Source organism: Indicator indicator, chromosome 9, assembly GCF_027791375.1.
Source record: "Indicator indicator isolate 239-I01 chromosome 9, UM_Iind_1.1, whole genome shotgun sequence".
Taxonomy (NCBI): Eukaryota; Metazoa; Chordata; class Aves; order Piciformes; family Indicatoridae; genus Indicator; species Indicator indicator.
Window position 1 is genome coordinate 20,744,904 of NC_072018.1, and position 15,024 is coordinate 20,759,927.

Genomic DNA, 15,024 nt, shown 5'->3' on the forward strand with positions numbered 1-15,024 from the left:
TGTCTTTGCAGCATACCTGTCAGCCCAGGAGCTTCTCCCCTCTGTCATCCCCCTTGTCGTTTCTGCACTGGCGTTTCTTCAGCCTCCCTCCCTACGCGGCCACAGGAAGCAGCCACTTAGAGGGGAATGTCTCCAGCTGCCTCAATGACATCATCCGCAGCAGCCTCATCCCACTAGTGGCCCTCTTGTTTCCACTCCAGACTATGCCAGCCCCAGCCATCCCTTTCCTTGGGCAACTGGGAAGGTGGGAGAGTTTAATCAAAGAGAGCCATTGCTTTGCAGGCCCAGCAGCACAGCACCTGCAAGGACTGTGTCCATAATCTCTGCAGACTCTTCTGCTATCCTGGTGATTTCCTGTCCTTAGCATGTCTGTTCCAGTGCTGGAAGAGGGTCAGTAGGTGTATCATCCCAGTCAGTGGACAATAAGGGAGGTGCATGTTTGTAATCTCCTAGAAAGAGTTATCTCTGCTCAGCAGAGTCATAAGAGCGACAGAGTCAAGACAATGAGCTGAGGAACAATACCAAAAGCTTTATTGTGTTTTCTTTATTCCTGACAACTATCAACAAGCTTATCAACCACTTTAGAACAAACCACCTATTGTCTATCAAGAGAAAAAAAAATGAAAAAAAAAGGTAGAAGATAAACCAAGTGAAAAGGGAGGGGAGAAAGAAAAGTTCCAGTTTGAGTTGCTTGGGACAGTACTGTGCCTGGTTGGTCTTAGACCGTAGACGTGGTGCCCAGGCTGCCTCTGGCGAGGAACATTCTGGCGAGGAACATTCTGGAGAGACTTTCATCACAAACTGAGGAATTCAGGGCACTGCTCCAGCTTCAGGATCACCATGTGCAGCCCATACCACTTCTGTATCGTCCTTTTAACTGAGCTGCTCTAGAGTATTTTTCACAGACTCATGCAAGAAAGACAGGTCTGGCAGAGTGGGAATCACCATGACATCACAGCCTTCTGCTCTGAGGCTCTAACATTAAACGGAGTCGCATTCACAGTGGTTGGGAGGTCTAGTTCCTGATCCAGTTTAGATTCTGGAATGAAGCCCTCCCAGGTCTCTTGGCCTTTGTTGTAGTGGAGGGGAATCTCCATTTCAATGGAGTGGTCCATCTTGGACACCTGTGGAGGTGGAGTGGGAGCTATATTTCCTCCATCCACAAGAGTAGGGAGAGGCACCTGTGAAGAGAAGGCAGTGTTACATGCCATGGTAGGAGTTGGAGAGTTGTCACTGGAATGACCTGATGGAGGCAGTTGTGTGGAGCATCTGACGTGACTGGCCATGCTGACGCCACTCTCTGGCACCTCTCTGTATGAAGAGGAGCAGGAATGGTGAAGGCTGATGCCAGCACTGCTGAGCACCGTGGGGCTTTCTCTCCCTCCTGCCTCAAAGCAGGCTGCAAGAGCACCTCTGACATGAGGTTGCACTCACTATGTGCCTGAGGCACACTTTCCTCCCTAATGGTGACAGCTTCTCCCACTCTCCCAGGAAAAGGAGAGGACTCAGTTCTGCAGCACAGAGGGCCCTTCCAAAGCTGCTGGCTGGGCAGCAGGTCAGAGACAAGCTGCCAGGCCTGGCCTTCCACCATATTCTTTGGGCAGTCCTATCCTGCCCAGGGTGGGAGCGGAGCTGCAGGGACACTGCAGAAGCGTGGAGCTGAGTAGCAGGGGGCATGGGGCTTCCTCCAAGCAACTGCCCCTTTCTGCTTCCTCAGAAGTCCCCCAGGTTCCTCTCACCCCCATGCACAGCAGGCTCGGGCCAACAGCACAGCCCCCAGGACTACCTCATGCACCCCCCACCCCTCTCTGGTGCTGTTTGAGCCAACATAAATGCTTCGTGCGGTGGGCATGAGGGAAAGCAGGAGGATTCTGTCAGTGCTGCAGTACAGAGGTCAGACCAGTGTTTCCACGACTATCCAATCCATTTGTGTAAGCATCATTCTTTTACCCTTTTGGGGCAATAGAGTATCTGTCCCGCTCTAAACTTGGACATGCCCCTCCAGCCCAACCCTGGGGCTCTGTCCCTCCCAGGACCCTGATGACCTCTGCACCCTGCTAAGTACCAGCACTGAATACTGCCTGGGTCATGGTCATCACAAGCTTGTAGATAATCACCACCAGCAGAAAGCTCTGCAAAGTCCAGAAGATGACGAAGGTCCCCATGCCGTGGAAACAGCTCGACATTCTTGAGACATGTCACGGAAAAGTTGAGAACTAGAAGTGGATCCCGCTTGCTGTCCACTTGCTTTTCCTTCCCAAACCACAACCGTCGCTCTTCACCTGTGAGGTCACAAGCAAAGTGTCACCCAGCCTCGCTCAGCCCCAGATTTGCAATCCACCCATATTTTCCTCATGTTGAGGTGGCTGTTCCTGTGTTGTAACCTGAGAGCCATCTGGGCCAATGGCGAGGCACAGATAGGCTAGGGTGTCCTTCAACATCTTGACGGCACGGAGGCAAGAGGGACCTGGGGATGAGACCTTGGGGTCTCTGTGCCTGAGGGGAGATTTAGCACAGGGATGGCCGTGCGTGATCCAAGAATCAAACCTGGGGCCTCCATGTGGCGGTCGAGAAAGTTCAGAGGGGAAGCAGTGGACCAGAGTTTCACCTTGAGTACACACTCAAGGTGATGCTTTCCAGCCATATGCGGGTGTAGAGAAACCAGCTCTCTGCTCTGCATCCACAAGGCTTGATCCAGCTCTCACCTAATTCCCCTCCAGCTTCAGGTCTCTGGCAGAAGACAGGACAAGTCCCTCGTCGGTCTTAGACATTACGGGTGCCAAGGCTGACTCTAGCGAGGAAAATGCTGGAGACCTTTCATCCGCATCCAAGGAATTCAGGACTCTGCTCCAGCTCTGGGATTGTCATTTGCAGCCCATGACGCTTCTGCATCTTCATCTTAACTATGAGCTGCTCTAGTGCATGTTTGGCAGACTCATCCAAGAAAGACAAGCCTTGCACAGTGGCATCATGGTCTTCTGCCTGATGAAGTGATGTGAGAACAGAGGCTGTAACATTCTGTGGAGATGCATTCACATTGATTGGAAGGTCTGCTTCCAGCTCCAGTTTGGATTCTAGAAAGAGACCCCCTGAAGAGGAGGCAGCGTTACTTGCCTTGGTAGGAGTTGGAGAGTTGTCACTTGAATGACCTGATGGAGGCAGTTGTGTGGAGCATCTGAAGCGACTGGCCATGCTGTCACCACTCTCTGGCATCTCTCTGTATGAAGAGGAGGAGGAATGGTGAAGGCTGACCCCAGCACTGCTGAGCACCTTTTGGGGCTTTCTCTCCTGCCTCAAAGCAGGCTGCAGACAGCACCTCTGACAGGAGGTCGCAGCCACTGTGTGCCTCAGACCCACTTCCCTCCCTAGTGTCCACAGCATCTCCCACTGCCCCAGGAATAGAGGAGGATTCTGTCAGTGCTGCAGTACAGAGGTCAGACCCTCCACAAGATCACTGTAACTCCGGGTTTAGACCCATTGGTTCCCCAAAACCCTCCCTAAGCACTTCCTGCCAGCCATGCACCCTTGTCCTTCTCACCTTCTCAGTGGCCTCATGCCCACGTACCTTGTTAGCCCTTCAACAGTCCTGCGGCACAGAAGGGCTGTTTGGTATGAGACATGTGCCTCTATGGGTACAGGGGAGGAGCTGCAGAGGGACAGAGGGAAGCATTAGTGGGACCTCGCTTGGTGAGGGGTATTGTGCTCCAGGGGAAAGGCTGCACTCACTGTGCCTCTGATGACTGTAAAGGTTCCAGCAGGACAAAGCCTGGAGGCAGGATGAGCTGATGGGGCATCCCTGGATGCTCTGCTGGGCACCTGATGTCAGGGGGTGTCTTCACAGCAGAGCTATCATTGTCCAGTAGCTCCCCACCTCTGTCATCCCCCTTCTTGTCTCTGCACTTGTGCTTCCTCACCTTCCCTATCTACACAGGAACAGAAAGCAGCAGGTGAGAGGGGAATCACACAATTCATGCAGTTGGAAGAGACATCAAAGATCATCCAGTCCAACCTCATACCAGCCCTGAAGCATCAGCACTAAACCATGTCCCCAAGTACCAGGTCACACCCAGCTTAAACACCTCCAGGCACAGTGACTTCACCACTATCTTGGGCAGACAATTCCAATGTCTAATAACTCTTTCAGTGAAGAAGTATTTCCTAACATCCAGCCTAAACATCCCTTGGAACAACTTGGAACCGTTTCTTCTAGTGCTGTCACTTGCTACCAAGAAGAGGCTGGCCCTCTCCTCTGATGCCTCAGCAGCAGCAGCAGAATAACCAGAGCAAAGGCACGGCCAGACCTGTGCCTGCCCTGTGCCTCCTGGCCCATGCTGGCCCGGCCCCGGCTGGCGAGCAGCCTTCCCTGTCAGGCAGGGCCCCTTCAGCCCAACCCTGGGACTCCCTCCCAGGACCCTGCTAACCCCCACACACTGCCAGCACCAGCACTGAAGCCTACCTGGGTCACGATCATCACAAACTTGTAGACAATCACCACCAGCAGAAAGCTCTGCAAAGTCAAGAAGATGAGGAAGCTCCTGGTGCTGGGGAAGCAGCTCGACATTCTTGACATGTATCAGAGAAAGGTTCAGAAGTGCAAGCTGATCACACTCGCTATCCACTTGCCTTCCCAAACCACAACCCTCGCTCTTCACCTGTGAGGCCACAAGCAAAGTGTCACCCAGCCTCGCTCAGCCTCAGATTTGCAATCCACCCATCTTTGTGATGCAGGCATGACATGGGGCTGTCACCATTTCACCGTCTTTGTTGTCACCCTATGTCACCTGTGGCAATGTTTGTGATGCAGGCACTGCAAGGGCAAGTTGGCTGCTACATTGGAGATCTAAGGATCAGCAGCAGAGCTCCAGGCCCTGTTGTTTTGGCTGCTCAGCTTCCTCCCCCTCAGCAGGGCCTACCCAACGACAGTACCTGACAGTGGTGGGACTGAGCAAGGTGGCCACCAAGCCCATGTGTGGGCAGGGCTTGGAGACGGAGGCACCGAGCCTTCGCTCAACCAGTCTGCACAGAACAGCTAGGGCTCTGACAGCCACAAGGCTGCTCGTTGCTCATTTATATGTATTTTTCCCACGCCTTTTTCCTCTGCTCCAGGTTCAGTCTAATAAACGCAGTTCTTCAGCTGTTGTTTGGCCTTCACGACTTTGCTGACTTTGCCACAGACCATGTTTAGGTTGGTGGGGACCTTAATGGTGTTTTAGTTCCAACCCCACTCACATGGGCAGGGACACCTCCTACTAGACCAGGTTGTTCAAGGTCCCATCCAGCCTGGCTTTGAACACTTCCAGGGTTGCAGTCTCCACAACTTCTTTGGGCAACCTGTTCCAGAGTCTCACCCCACTTGGTGTGAAGAATCTAACTTCTGCCATTTTGAAGTCATTACCCCTTGTTCTATCACTACGTGCCTGTGCAAAACCTCCTTCTCCAGTTATCCTGTAGGCCCATTCAATTAAATTCTAACTGATTTTTTAATTGTTATTAAATTCTCATTTAATTAAAAAAATGGGTAAGTCTACCCAAATCCCCTTTTAGGGGTAATCTACAGTGCACAACAATTTCTCAGCATACACAGGAATCCCATGGAAAATTATTAAGAATACTGGACAATCAAGATCCAGTGCTCCACAGTCTAGAAATAGATGTAAAATTAAATACCATTACAATTGCAGACAACCTCCCTGATTTGTTATGGGGGAAAAAAAAAGTAGCAAGATGTTTGTCACTTATTTTAACTGTATTGTTCTGAAGGCAAGTCTTGATGTACACTTTGAGCTGAATCTTTAGTCATTTCAATGAAACATTTAGTTGCACCAAGGAGAAGCTGGGGACATAGAATTTGAATCAGGCAGTTTACTTCCTAAGGATCTCCAAAAGAAAAATTCTTACCTATTAAGTCATAAAATTAATTTTCTGTGAGGAGATTAATTTGTTTACTACATCTGTTACTGAAAAAGCCTAAAAACTAGGAGTTTTCAGGTATGCAGTCTAGGTGAAGATGTTTGAACATCTTGTTTCTAATCTGTTGTCTTTTAAATCCTAATTATAAATGATAGAACTAAATTAAAAATAAACTTTCAATTGTATTTCATCTGTGTGATGTTCTTAGACTCACTGAAAGGAAATTCCAAAATGTCCAGGGTCTATACTGTTGATTGTACTTTGGTCACAAATATGAGCTTAATTGTCCATATCAAATGGTACTGTCACATTTAATTATGTAAAATATAAAGCAGCACTAATTCGTTACATGAACTGAGTTCTCTGAATATAAGAGATGCCACCTCTGGATCAGCTACAGAACGTGCACATTTGCTAAAATCAAAAATGTAGTTTTGTAGACATTAGTAATGCTCCTCCTCGCTGAGGACCAGAATATCTGAGCATTTGATATTCAGCTAGAAATAAACAGGGCAAATCAAGAACTGCTATTGTGGTATAAGAAGATACTTTTAGTGCAAGTAGAGGTATGTGTCTAATTGTGTTCATGGTTCTTCAAGAGTAAGGAGGTGATTGTGAGAAAGGACAAGAAAATTAGGACTTCTTGTATTATTATGACTTGCATACCCTGTGATTTCTGGCTCCCAACCTGGTGCTTCCTATGCCAAGGGAGAAGGTTTCTGTATGTGGGTCTGAATGCATGTAATATTGTATGTCCTAGAGAAAACAGCAGCTCAAAGGCTGCTTGATCCTCCCTATTCAGAAGCAGCTGAAACAAAAGCCCCCAGGCACTCTGGGTCAGGGGCAGCTGGCCATACTCATTAGCACCTGCTAGAGCTTCCTCAGTCCCAAACCCTTGTGGTTCCCCTTATTTTGTCCTAAACTGGCAGCAGCAGACACACACAAGTCTCTCAGAGAGTTCCAGTGCATTCTCTAATGATCCGGGTCACTGTCCCCACAAGATCCAGAAACTCCCAAAGCAGAAGTCAGAGGCTACTGCTGCAAAAGATGCTGCGCCTGGTAGCTGCCACCTCAGTTAGCGGTGCTTATGAACCTTAAGGAGGTCCATGCATTTTATTCAGGACTTTTCAATAAAACAGCCTGTGAGAGGGGAGCAGAATTCCTTGATCATGCTTCATGACTTGGTTAAATAATCAATTTTTCTCTTGCTTGTTCTCTCTCTGTCCCTGTAAATTTAGAGAGTTATTGCTTGACTGTCTCAACTGGAAGGACGTAGGTGAATCCTGCATATGTGTTTAGTTAATAGCTAGCTGGTTCAGGCACTCTTTCTGGGAAAAGGAGTTGCTGAGTCTGAATAACTTGAGGCTCAGGAGCTCAGATATGCTCCATCCTTACTGAATACAATAACCATCACATTTCTAAAAAAAAAAAAGGCAGCCTCCTTTCGCTGTTTCCTCTCTGTTCAAATGTAAAATGAAGTGGATGTCTGTATCCAAAAGCAGGATTCAGGTAGCAGAATCTAATTTTTGTATAGGTACCTACAATCTAAGAGAGAAGGAAGACTTTAAAAACACTACCGTCTTCAATGTTTCCTGCTAAATATCTTTTACATAATCATACTAATGTGAAGTGTCTGTATGTTGTCTTCTACTGCATGGGAAATTATTTACATATAATGGAACTCTAGAGTCAGTGGCTCCGTTCCCCTTCCTGTATTTGCCTTTTACCTGTCTGTGAACAACTCTCACGTGTTCCCTTAATAGTCCCATATCCATACTATGTTAGAGGGAAGGAAAGGCCCAGACTTGGAAATGGAACTCAAAGAGAAAACAAGTGTTGTAACAGAAACCATAGTCTGGAAAAAAATGTGTTTGCAGCAGCTCATTGGCTAGAAACTGAAGGTTTCAATTGGGTTAGGATTTCCTGAACAAGCTTGACAAGCTATGATGACAGTCTGGGAAGCAGTTCTGCCAAAGAAAACATCTGGATTATATAAGACACAGATGTGGGCAAGGATATAGAAGAAAGAGTGGCCAAAGCAACACTCAGACAATAGGGCTCAGTGAAGAGAAAATCAACAATCTCTTAATCATGATGAAACATTTGTGATTAAAGACTCAGCACTTAATTATACTATTTTCAGTGGCTGCAGGTCTGTTTATGACTTATAAACCTGAAGCCAATACCACATCCATCTTGTTCTTTAGATCACTAAGCCTCCACATTTCATCTCTTTTCATTTGCCCTTCCAAAGCATTTACTGTTTATCCATACAAGAGACAAGATATACTTCCACTATGTATGAATTAGCACAGCCCAGGGACGACTCCTGGTGTTATGAAGTTTGCACATGGCTACCGCTTTTCAAAAGCAGGAAGTTAGAAGTATTAGCCATATGAGTGTGAAAGAACAGTTCCCACAATTTACTAGTTGTAACTATGGCTGATAAGTATTTGGCTTGGCCCAGAATGGTTATTCTTACATTTTAAACTTTGCAAATCCATAGAATCAGGGATGAAGTGAACTTTTATGTGCTACCTACTTTATACTTGTTCCAAGGAAAGATCAGCATCACTTAAACCACTCCACAGATGACTGTCAAACCTGTCATCATTACACAGTAGTGTAATACTATAACATTTCTGCAATACATTCATCATAGACTTTTTACACAGGAAGAATTACACTTGGAAGAGGCTCTGCAGTTGTGCTGAACTGCCTTTTAATTGCCTCTTTCACTGCATTCACCTATAGACAATATCTTCCAAGTCATCCTCTCTGGAGAGTCAGCAAATGCATGGATTTTTACAAATTCCTTTTTCTTAATGCATTTTTTAAGGGTTGAAAGGAAGAAGGTGATTATGACTGCCAGGACTTGGATTCAAGATCATGGCTAATGCACAGTGAAAGTAAAAATAATCAAATACTTTGTAACAAAACTAAGAACAACTCTGGTTAAAAATCCATTGTGGTTATGTAGCTGGAAATACAAGGCCCTTCCAAATCTGCTGATACTGCCTTTGCTTGAAGTAAGAAGTGGAGCATGGTCACAGTCTTTAAACCTGATGTGTTTCATTCTGCTACTGTTTTGTTTAGGATAGCAGAGTGATTCACTCTCTCAGGCCCTGTTCATCAAACACTTTTCATTACAGTTTCAATTTCAGAATGAAAACTGCCTGCAAAACCACATATTTTCCTCTCCTGTAAAAGAAAAAATCTACTCCCCTCCCTTTTGTTTGGGAATCAAACCTTTTAAAATCATTCCAGCCAACCTAGAAAGGCCAATAGAAGCTATTGTTAAAATTTATAACTTAACCATTAAATGAAGGCTCTTTAGAAACCAGCCATTTGGGAATATAAAAAAAAATCACAGGGTTCCATTCCAAGAACATTGCTAATAATAGGTAGAACTGAGAGCACTGGCTTTGGTATGCTGCCTTTTTTTTTTTTTTTCTGAATATAATGTAATTGAATTGACATGTTCCTATGGAAAGTTTTTGTATTGAAGAAACTGCATTTTTTCATTAAAATTTTCCAGACCTAGTCCTGAACATATGGAGTTCAGTTTTTGCAGCGTTCAAACTTTCAAAACATCTTCCCACCCAGTTAACAGATGTCAAGGATCAGCATTATTTCCAGCATTCAAACTTTTAGAACATTCTTCAGTAGCCTGTGCTTTGGCATCTCTGTCTTTTCATTTGAAACACAGAATGCAGCAGGAGCAAACTAGCCAAAAATCCTTTGTGCAAAGCACTGTATAAAGCACATTCAAAAGCCATTGTTTTGCCTGCATCAGCAGGGCTCTGGGAGGATGAAACCAAAACAACCGAATGTAGGATCATAATGAGTGTATTCATAATTCTCCTAATGTTTAACCTATTGCTGACTATCAGGTGCTAGAAAGATCTGGCTGTACACATACACTAAATAATTTCTTGTCAGCTCAGCAGTATTTCTGTGGTCTTCAGTATTTTCTTCCAGTCTCTGTAATCCTCTGAAGTCCTCTGTAAATGGAGCTGCAGTTCCGATTGGAGCAGTAGCCACCTATATCTTTCTAAATTTCATCTTTGCTTTTCAAGAGACAAATAAATGCTCATAGCTGCGGGAGCAGAAGGAAGTTAGCGAGTCCTGTGTACTAGCCATCAACCCGTGCTGTAGAGAGAGCACGCCATCGTGTGGTGATACAGCCACATCACAGAAACATCATTATTCACCGTCACCAGATGTATCTGAAAATAAATGTACAGTGAAGGAAGATCCTTCAGATCCCGCCGATTTGACTGCTCCCTCTAATTTATTGGGAAATGTCTCAAGTATTTTTTGTGTGTCCGTAGCATTACTCCACTCAGCCAGAACTTTTGGAGGCCACCACCAGCAAAAGCATACTGAGGCTGAAACCTGAGAGACCAACATGAAGACATGAGTTGGTCCCTTGTAATGCAGGGAAGACCCCTAGAAATCCTACCAACCCTTCATCCTTCTGTGAAGAGAGTGGTTTCTCCGTGCCACAGCCTGGCTAGCATTAGGGAGCCCAGGTCTATTTACAGGCAGGGCCTATTGACATGGCCCTGGGATGGTGCATAGAATTAAGAGTACAATGCTCTGCTGTTTTTGTTGTCTCTTGGGCATTGTGAAGATGGGGGATGCCATTTTCACCAATATGGAGCTGTTGAGAAGCTCTTGGCAAAGTAAACCGTGCCATGTGGAGTTTACTTTGGCTGTGGACGGGGGCTGAATTGTCTTGAGCTTATCCATTTATGGCTCTATCCTATCTGATCTGTGTTTCTCCTGGCTAGCTGTTGTCTGCTCCAGGTTTTTCCCAAGATGGCGTGGCAAAGCAGGGGCATTGCCATGGAGAAAGGGCTGCTGACAGAACCTACACCTGGCTGCACAGCACTCCACAGCAATTTTAAGTTTAATAGCCAAGCAAAACAGGGCTATGAGGATGACCAACATCATTATATAATATCAGGATAACTCAGCAACAATCTTCATGATGAAATGCACAAACTCTAAGCAGCAGCCAAGCTCAGGTGGATATTACTCATTTGGAAAATAGAAATAATCACAAGTTATCATCTCATGTTGATAGTGTTACTAACTTTCATATATAGAATTCCCACCATCTGATTTTGTCCACAGTATTCAACTAGTAACACTTCTTCAGAGCTTCTTAGAAAGGTGTTTAACACCTTGGAGGATGTCATTGGTTTCTCAATAAATTTTTGGAATTGAAAGAACTAGGGGAAAAAACAGACTGTCCAGGCTTCTCAAGAAGTCAACACATCTGTAGGAGATTTCTTTCATTAATGCTTTCTTGCCTGAGCCATTTCCATCATCTCCAGACAGATTGTTTCAAATCTAGTCCCTGAACCACAGCACTATTGATCACAGGCAGCCACAGAGAAAGTAATTGGCTCTATTTTATTCCTCTCAGTTTCCTCTCTCCACCTTGCACCTCAAAAAGGCTCTCCGTTGATATCCTTCTAGCCTGTCTCCATGTCCTTCTGGTAAATTCAAGTGACAGTACTCTTTATAGAAGGAGAGGAAACCCCACAACCCAGACGCTACAGTGTTTTCTTCCTCCCTCTAGGTGGTGCCATGTGCTTTCTCTGGGTTAATTAGCACCTCCTAAAATCCAGGCTTTGTTAGAATGGGCTTAACCCAACCGCAGATAGACCTCAACAGCTGCTCTGGCAGAAGCTGTGGTGCCTTGGAGTCAAGAGATAATATGGATAGAAAAGGGAAATAGAAGGTTGGGGGGGGGTTGTTGTGTTTTGTTTGTTTTTTAATAAGTGAATATAGTCTAGCAGAATTGGATGGGCTTCACTGTTGTAATGTATTTGATATCTTCGCTTTTTTCCCCTGGATTTTACTTTTTCACCATTCTTTCCTTATTGCCTAGAATGATTCCTCACAGTGCAATATAAAATAACCCATATGAGAGAATTATATGAGAGAATTAAACCTATCTTTGAGAGCCAGGTAGCAGGATTTATCTGCAGATGATACTGTCTGAACTAATTGCAGACTTCTTACAGTCAAAGGAAGGAAATAGAGGTGGTTCCTCCTAGCCTAAAGTAGGTATCTGAAGTAGAGCAGTGCTGCCACCACCAGAAAAGCACCATTTATCTCCAGGGACTGGGAAGGGAGCCCCAGTTAGGTAGTTCAGGTGTGTGTCTGAATGACTGACACCTGAAGTTAGTTGAGATCAGTAACACTGAAAAGTTCCAGAGCAGCTAAATGGCATTAATTTGCTTGAAGTACTAGGCACAGAAGTGGCAAAACACAGAAATTAATATCATCATTTTGTTGTGGTAAACCTTGAAGGACATTGTAATCGTGAGATGGTTCAAGTGTGGTTCAGGGTTCAGTTTCAGTGGTTAAAGCTTTCTTTGCTGGCCTGAAGAGTAACTCCAGTGAGACCCACAGGCTTCACATTTGGATCCTCTCATTGCTGCTTTGACACATTATTTTTGTAGTTACCAAGCCACTCTGCATGATATTTAAAAAGTTGTGTCAGTCAGGTGAAGACTGGTGACTGGAAAAAGGGAAACTTACCCATTTTTAAGAAGTTGCACCCACGTTTAAGAAGAGTAGAAAGGAAGACCTTGGGAACTACTGACCTGTTGGCTTCATGCCTGAGATGATCGTGGAACAAATCCTCCTAGAAGATCTGATAAGGCATATGGAGGACAGGGAGGTGATTTGAGACAGCCAATGTGACTTTACTAAGGGCAAGTCCTGCCTGACCAATCTACCATAGAGTGACTACATCAGTGGACAAAAGAAGGGCAATGGGTGTTATCTATCTGGAGTTCTGCAAGGCGTTTTGCAAGCTCCCCCACAACATCCTTCTCTCTAAGTTGGAGAGATAGGGTTTTGATGGATGGACTGTTCAGTGAATAAGGACTTGGTCACATACAGAGGGTAGTGGTCAATGGCTCAATGTCTAAATGGAGACAGATTGCAAGTGGTGTCCCTCAGGTGTCTGTACTGGGACCAGTGCTGTTCAGCATCTTCATCAATGATTAGATTGCAAAATTGAGTGCACCCTCAGCAAGTTTGCAGATGACACCAAACTGAATGGTGCAGTTGATATGCCAGAGGGATGGGATGTCATCTGGAGGGACCTGGGCAAGCTGGAGAAGTGGACCCAGGTGAACTCATTATCAATATGGGCTGAGGGAGGACGTGATAGAGAACAACCCTGCAGAAAAGGACTGGGGGGTGCTGGTGCATGAAAAGCTGGAAATGAGCCAGCAATGTGCACTTACAGCCCAGAAGGCAAATTACATCCTGGGATGCATCAAAGGAAGCATGGCCAGCACATCAAGAGAGGTGATTCTGCCCCTCTACTCTGGTGAGACCTCACCTGATGTATTGTGTCCAGCTCTGGGACACTCAGCACAAGAAGGACATAGACCTGATGGAGAGGGTCCAGAGGAGTGCCACAAAAAATGGTAGGAAAGCTGTAGCACCTTTCCTACAAAGACAGGCTGAGAGAGTTGGGGCTGTTCACCCTGAAGAAGAGATGCTTCCAAGGAGACCTTATAGTAGCCTTCCAGTACCTGAAGGGGGCCTATATGAAAGCTGGAGAGGGACTGCTTGCAAAGACCTGTAGCACTAGGACAACGGACAATGTTTTTAGAGAAGGTTAGATTTAGATTGGACATTAGCAAGAAGTTCTTTACTTTGAGGGTGGAGGGACACTGGAACAAGTTGCCTGGAGATATTCAAGGTCAGAGTTGATGGGACACTGAGCAACCTGTTCTAGTTGGGAATGTCCCTCCTTACTACACAGGGGTTGGACTAGATGACTTCTAGGGGTCCTTTCCAACCTAGTGCATTCTATGATTCTATAATTACACATTATTCTATAATTACACAGGAAATGACAGAGGTTTGCAGATTTGGGAGTCTGGTGGCACAGCAAGCAGGAGGGAACATAGCTGTGGGCAGAGCCTGTGAGAACTGTCCTGAGCTCCCAGGCACATGTGGGATGGTGAGTGCAACAGTACTGCACTTTACTACCACATTTTTCCTGTCCCTTCCTTCTATAGGTGTCATGCAGCAATAAAAATAATACTGTCTTTCCAAGAAGGGATTTGTAGGTGTTACACTGGCAGCCTGCAGCTGAAGATTTAACAGGGAGGTGCAGTCTTCCCTAGTAGTTTTGTTTATTTCTTGGGAAACTCATGAACTGCTGTTTTCTGTGTAATTCTGAAGCAATATCGTCTGTAATGTTTCTCTTCTAAGTGGGAGAGTGGGAGGAAATTGCTTGTCACCCAGTAGCAATATGCAGCTTTTATTTACATAGGAAAGCAGTAAAATTCGTTGTTTCTGAAATGAACATAAGTCACTTGGCTGGAGTTCAAAGCACAAGGGCATGTGGGCAACTGTTTTCTAATCCATAGATGCGAGAATCAGTAGGCAGGTCATTTCCTCACCTACAACTTACTTTACCTCAATGAAAACAAGGCACTCGACATGAATTGGTTCCATTGAGGTCTTGTGATATTTAATTAGATGGTCTTGTAATACTTGAGGGAGCTCTGAACAACAAAGTGGAGGCGTCTTCATCTGATGGGCAAGCAGAGACACTGGAAACCACTAATAGAGCACTGTGGATATTCCTGACACTGCTTATTGTTTTAAAACCATGTTGAAAAAGCAATGGCAGTAAGCACAGGAAAGAGACATAGAATCAAGAGCTGGGCAAAACACATTACACTGGGAAGCCTTTAAGAATTTATTCTATAAAAAGTGTTTTACTGTACAAAAGCATTTATGAGAGAATGGCAGAAAACACTGACAAGCTTTTGAAGCTCTTAAGAAGATAATAATAAGAACCAGTATATGGAAACAAAAGCTTAAATCACCTGCACTCCTGAATCTAAGAGGGATTAAGAAAATGTAATTTCAAAGGAAACAATCCTGAGAAATACATTCTAGGACATGGTGGGACAAAGAGAAACTCCATCTATCCAGTAACTATCCTCAGTGGCAAGATAATTCTCATTTAACTGGTACTGTGCAGAGGGAAGGCTGGTGGAAATCATTAAAACCTGCACAAAGGATTGCTTCAGTAATCCACTGGAAACTCATTTCACT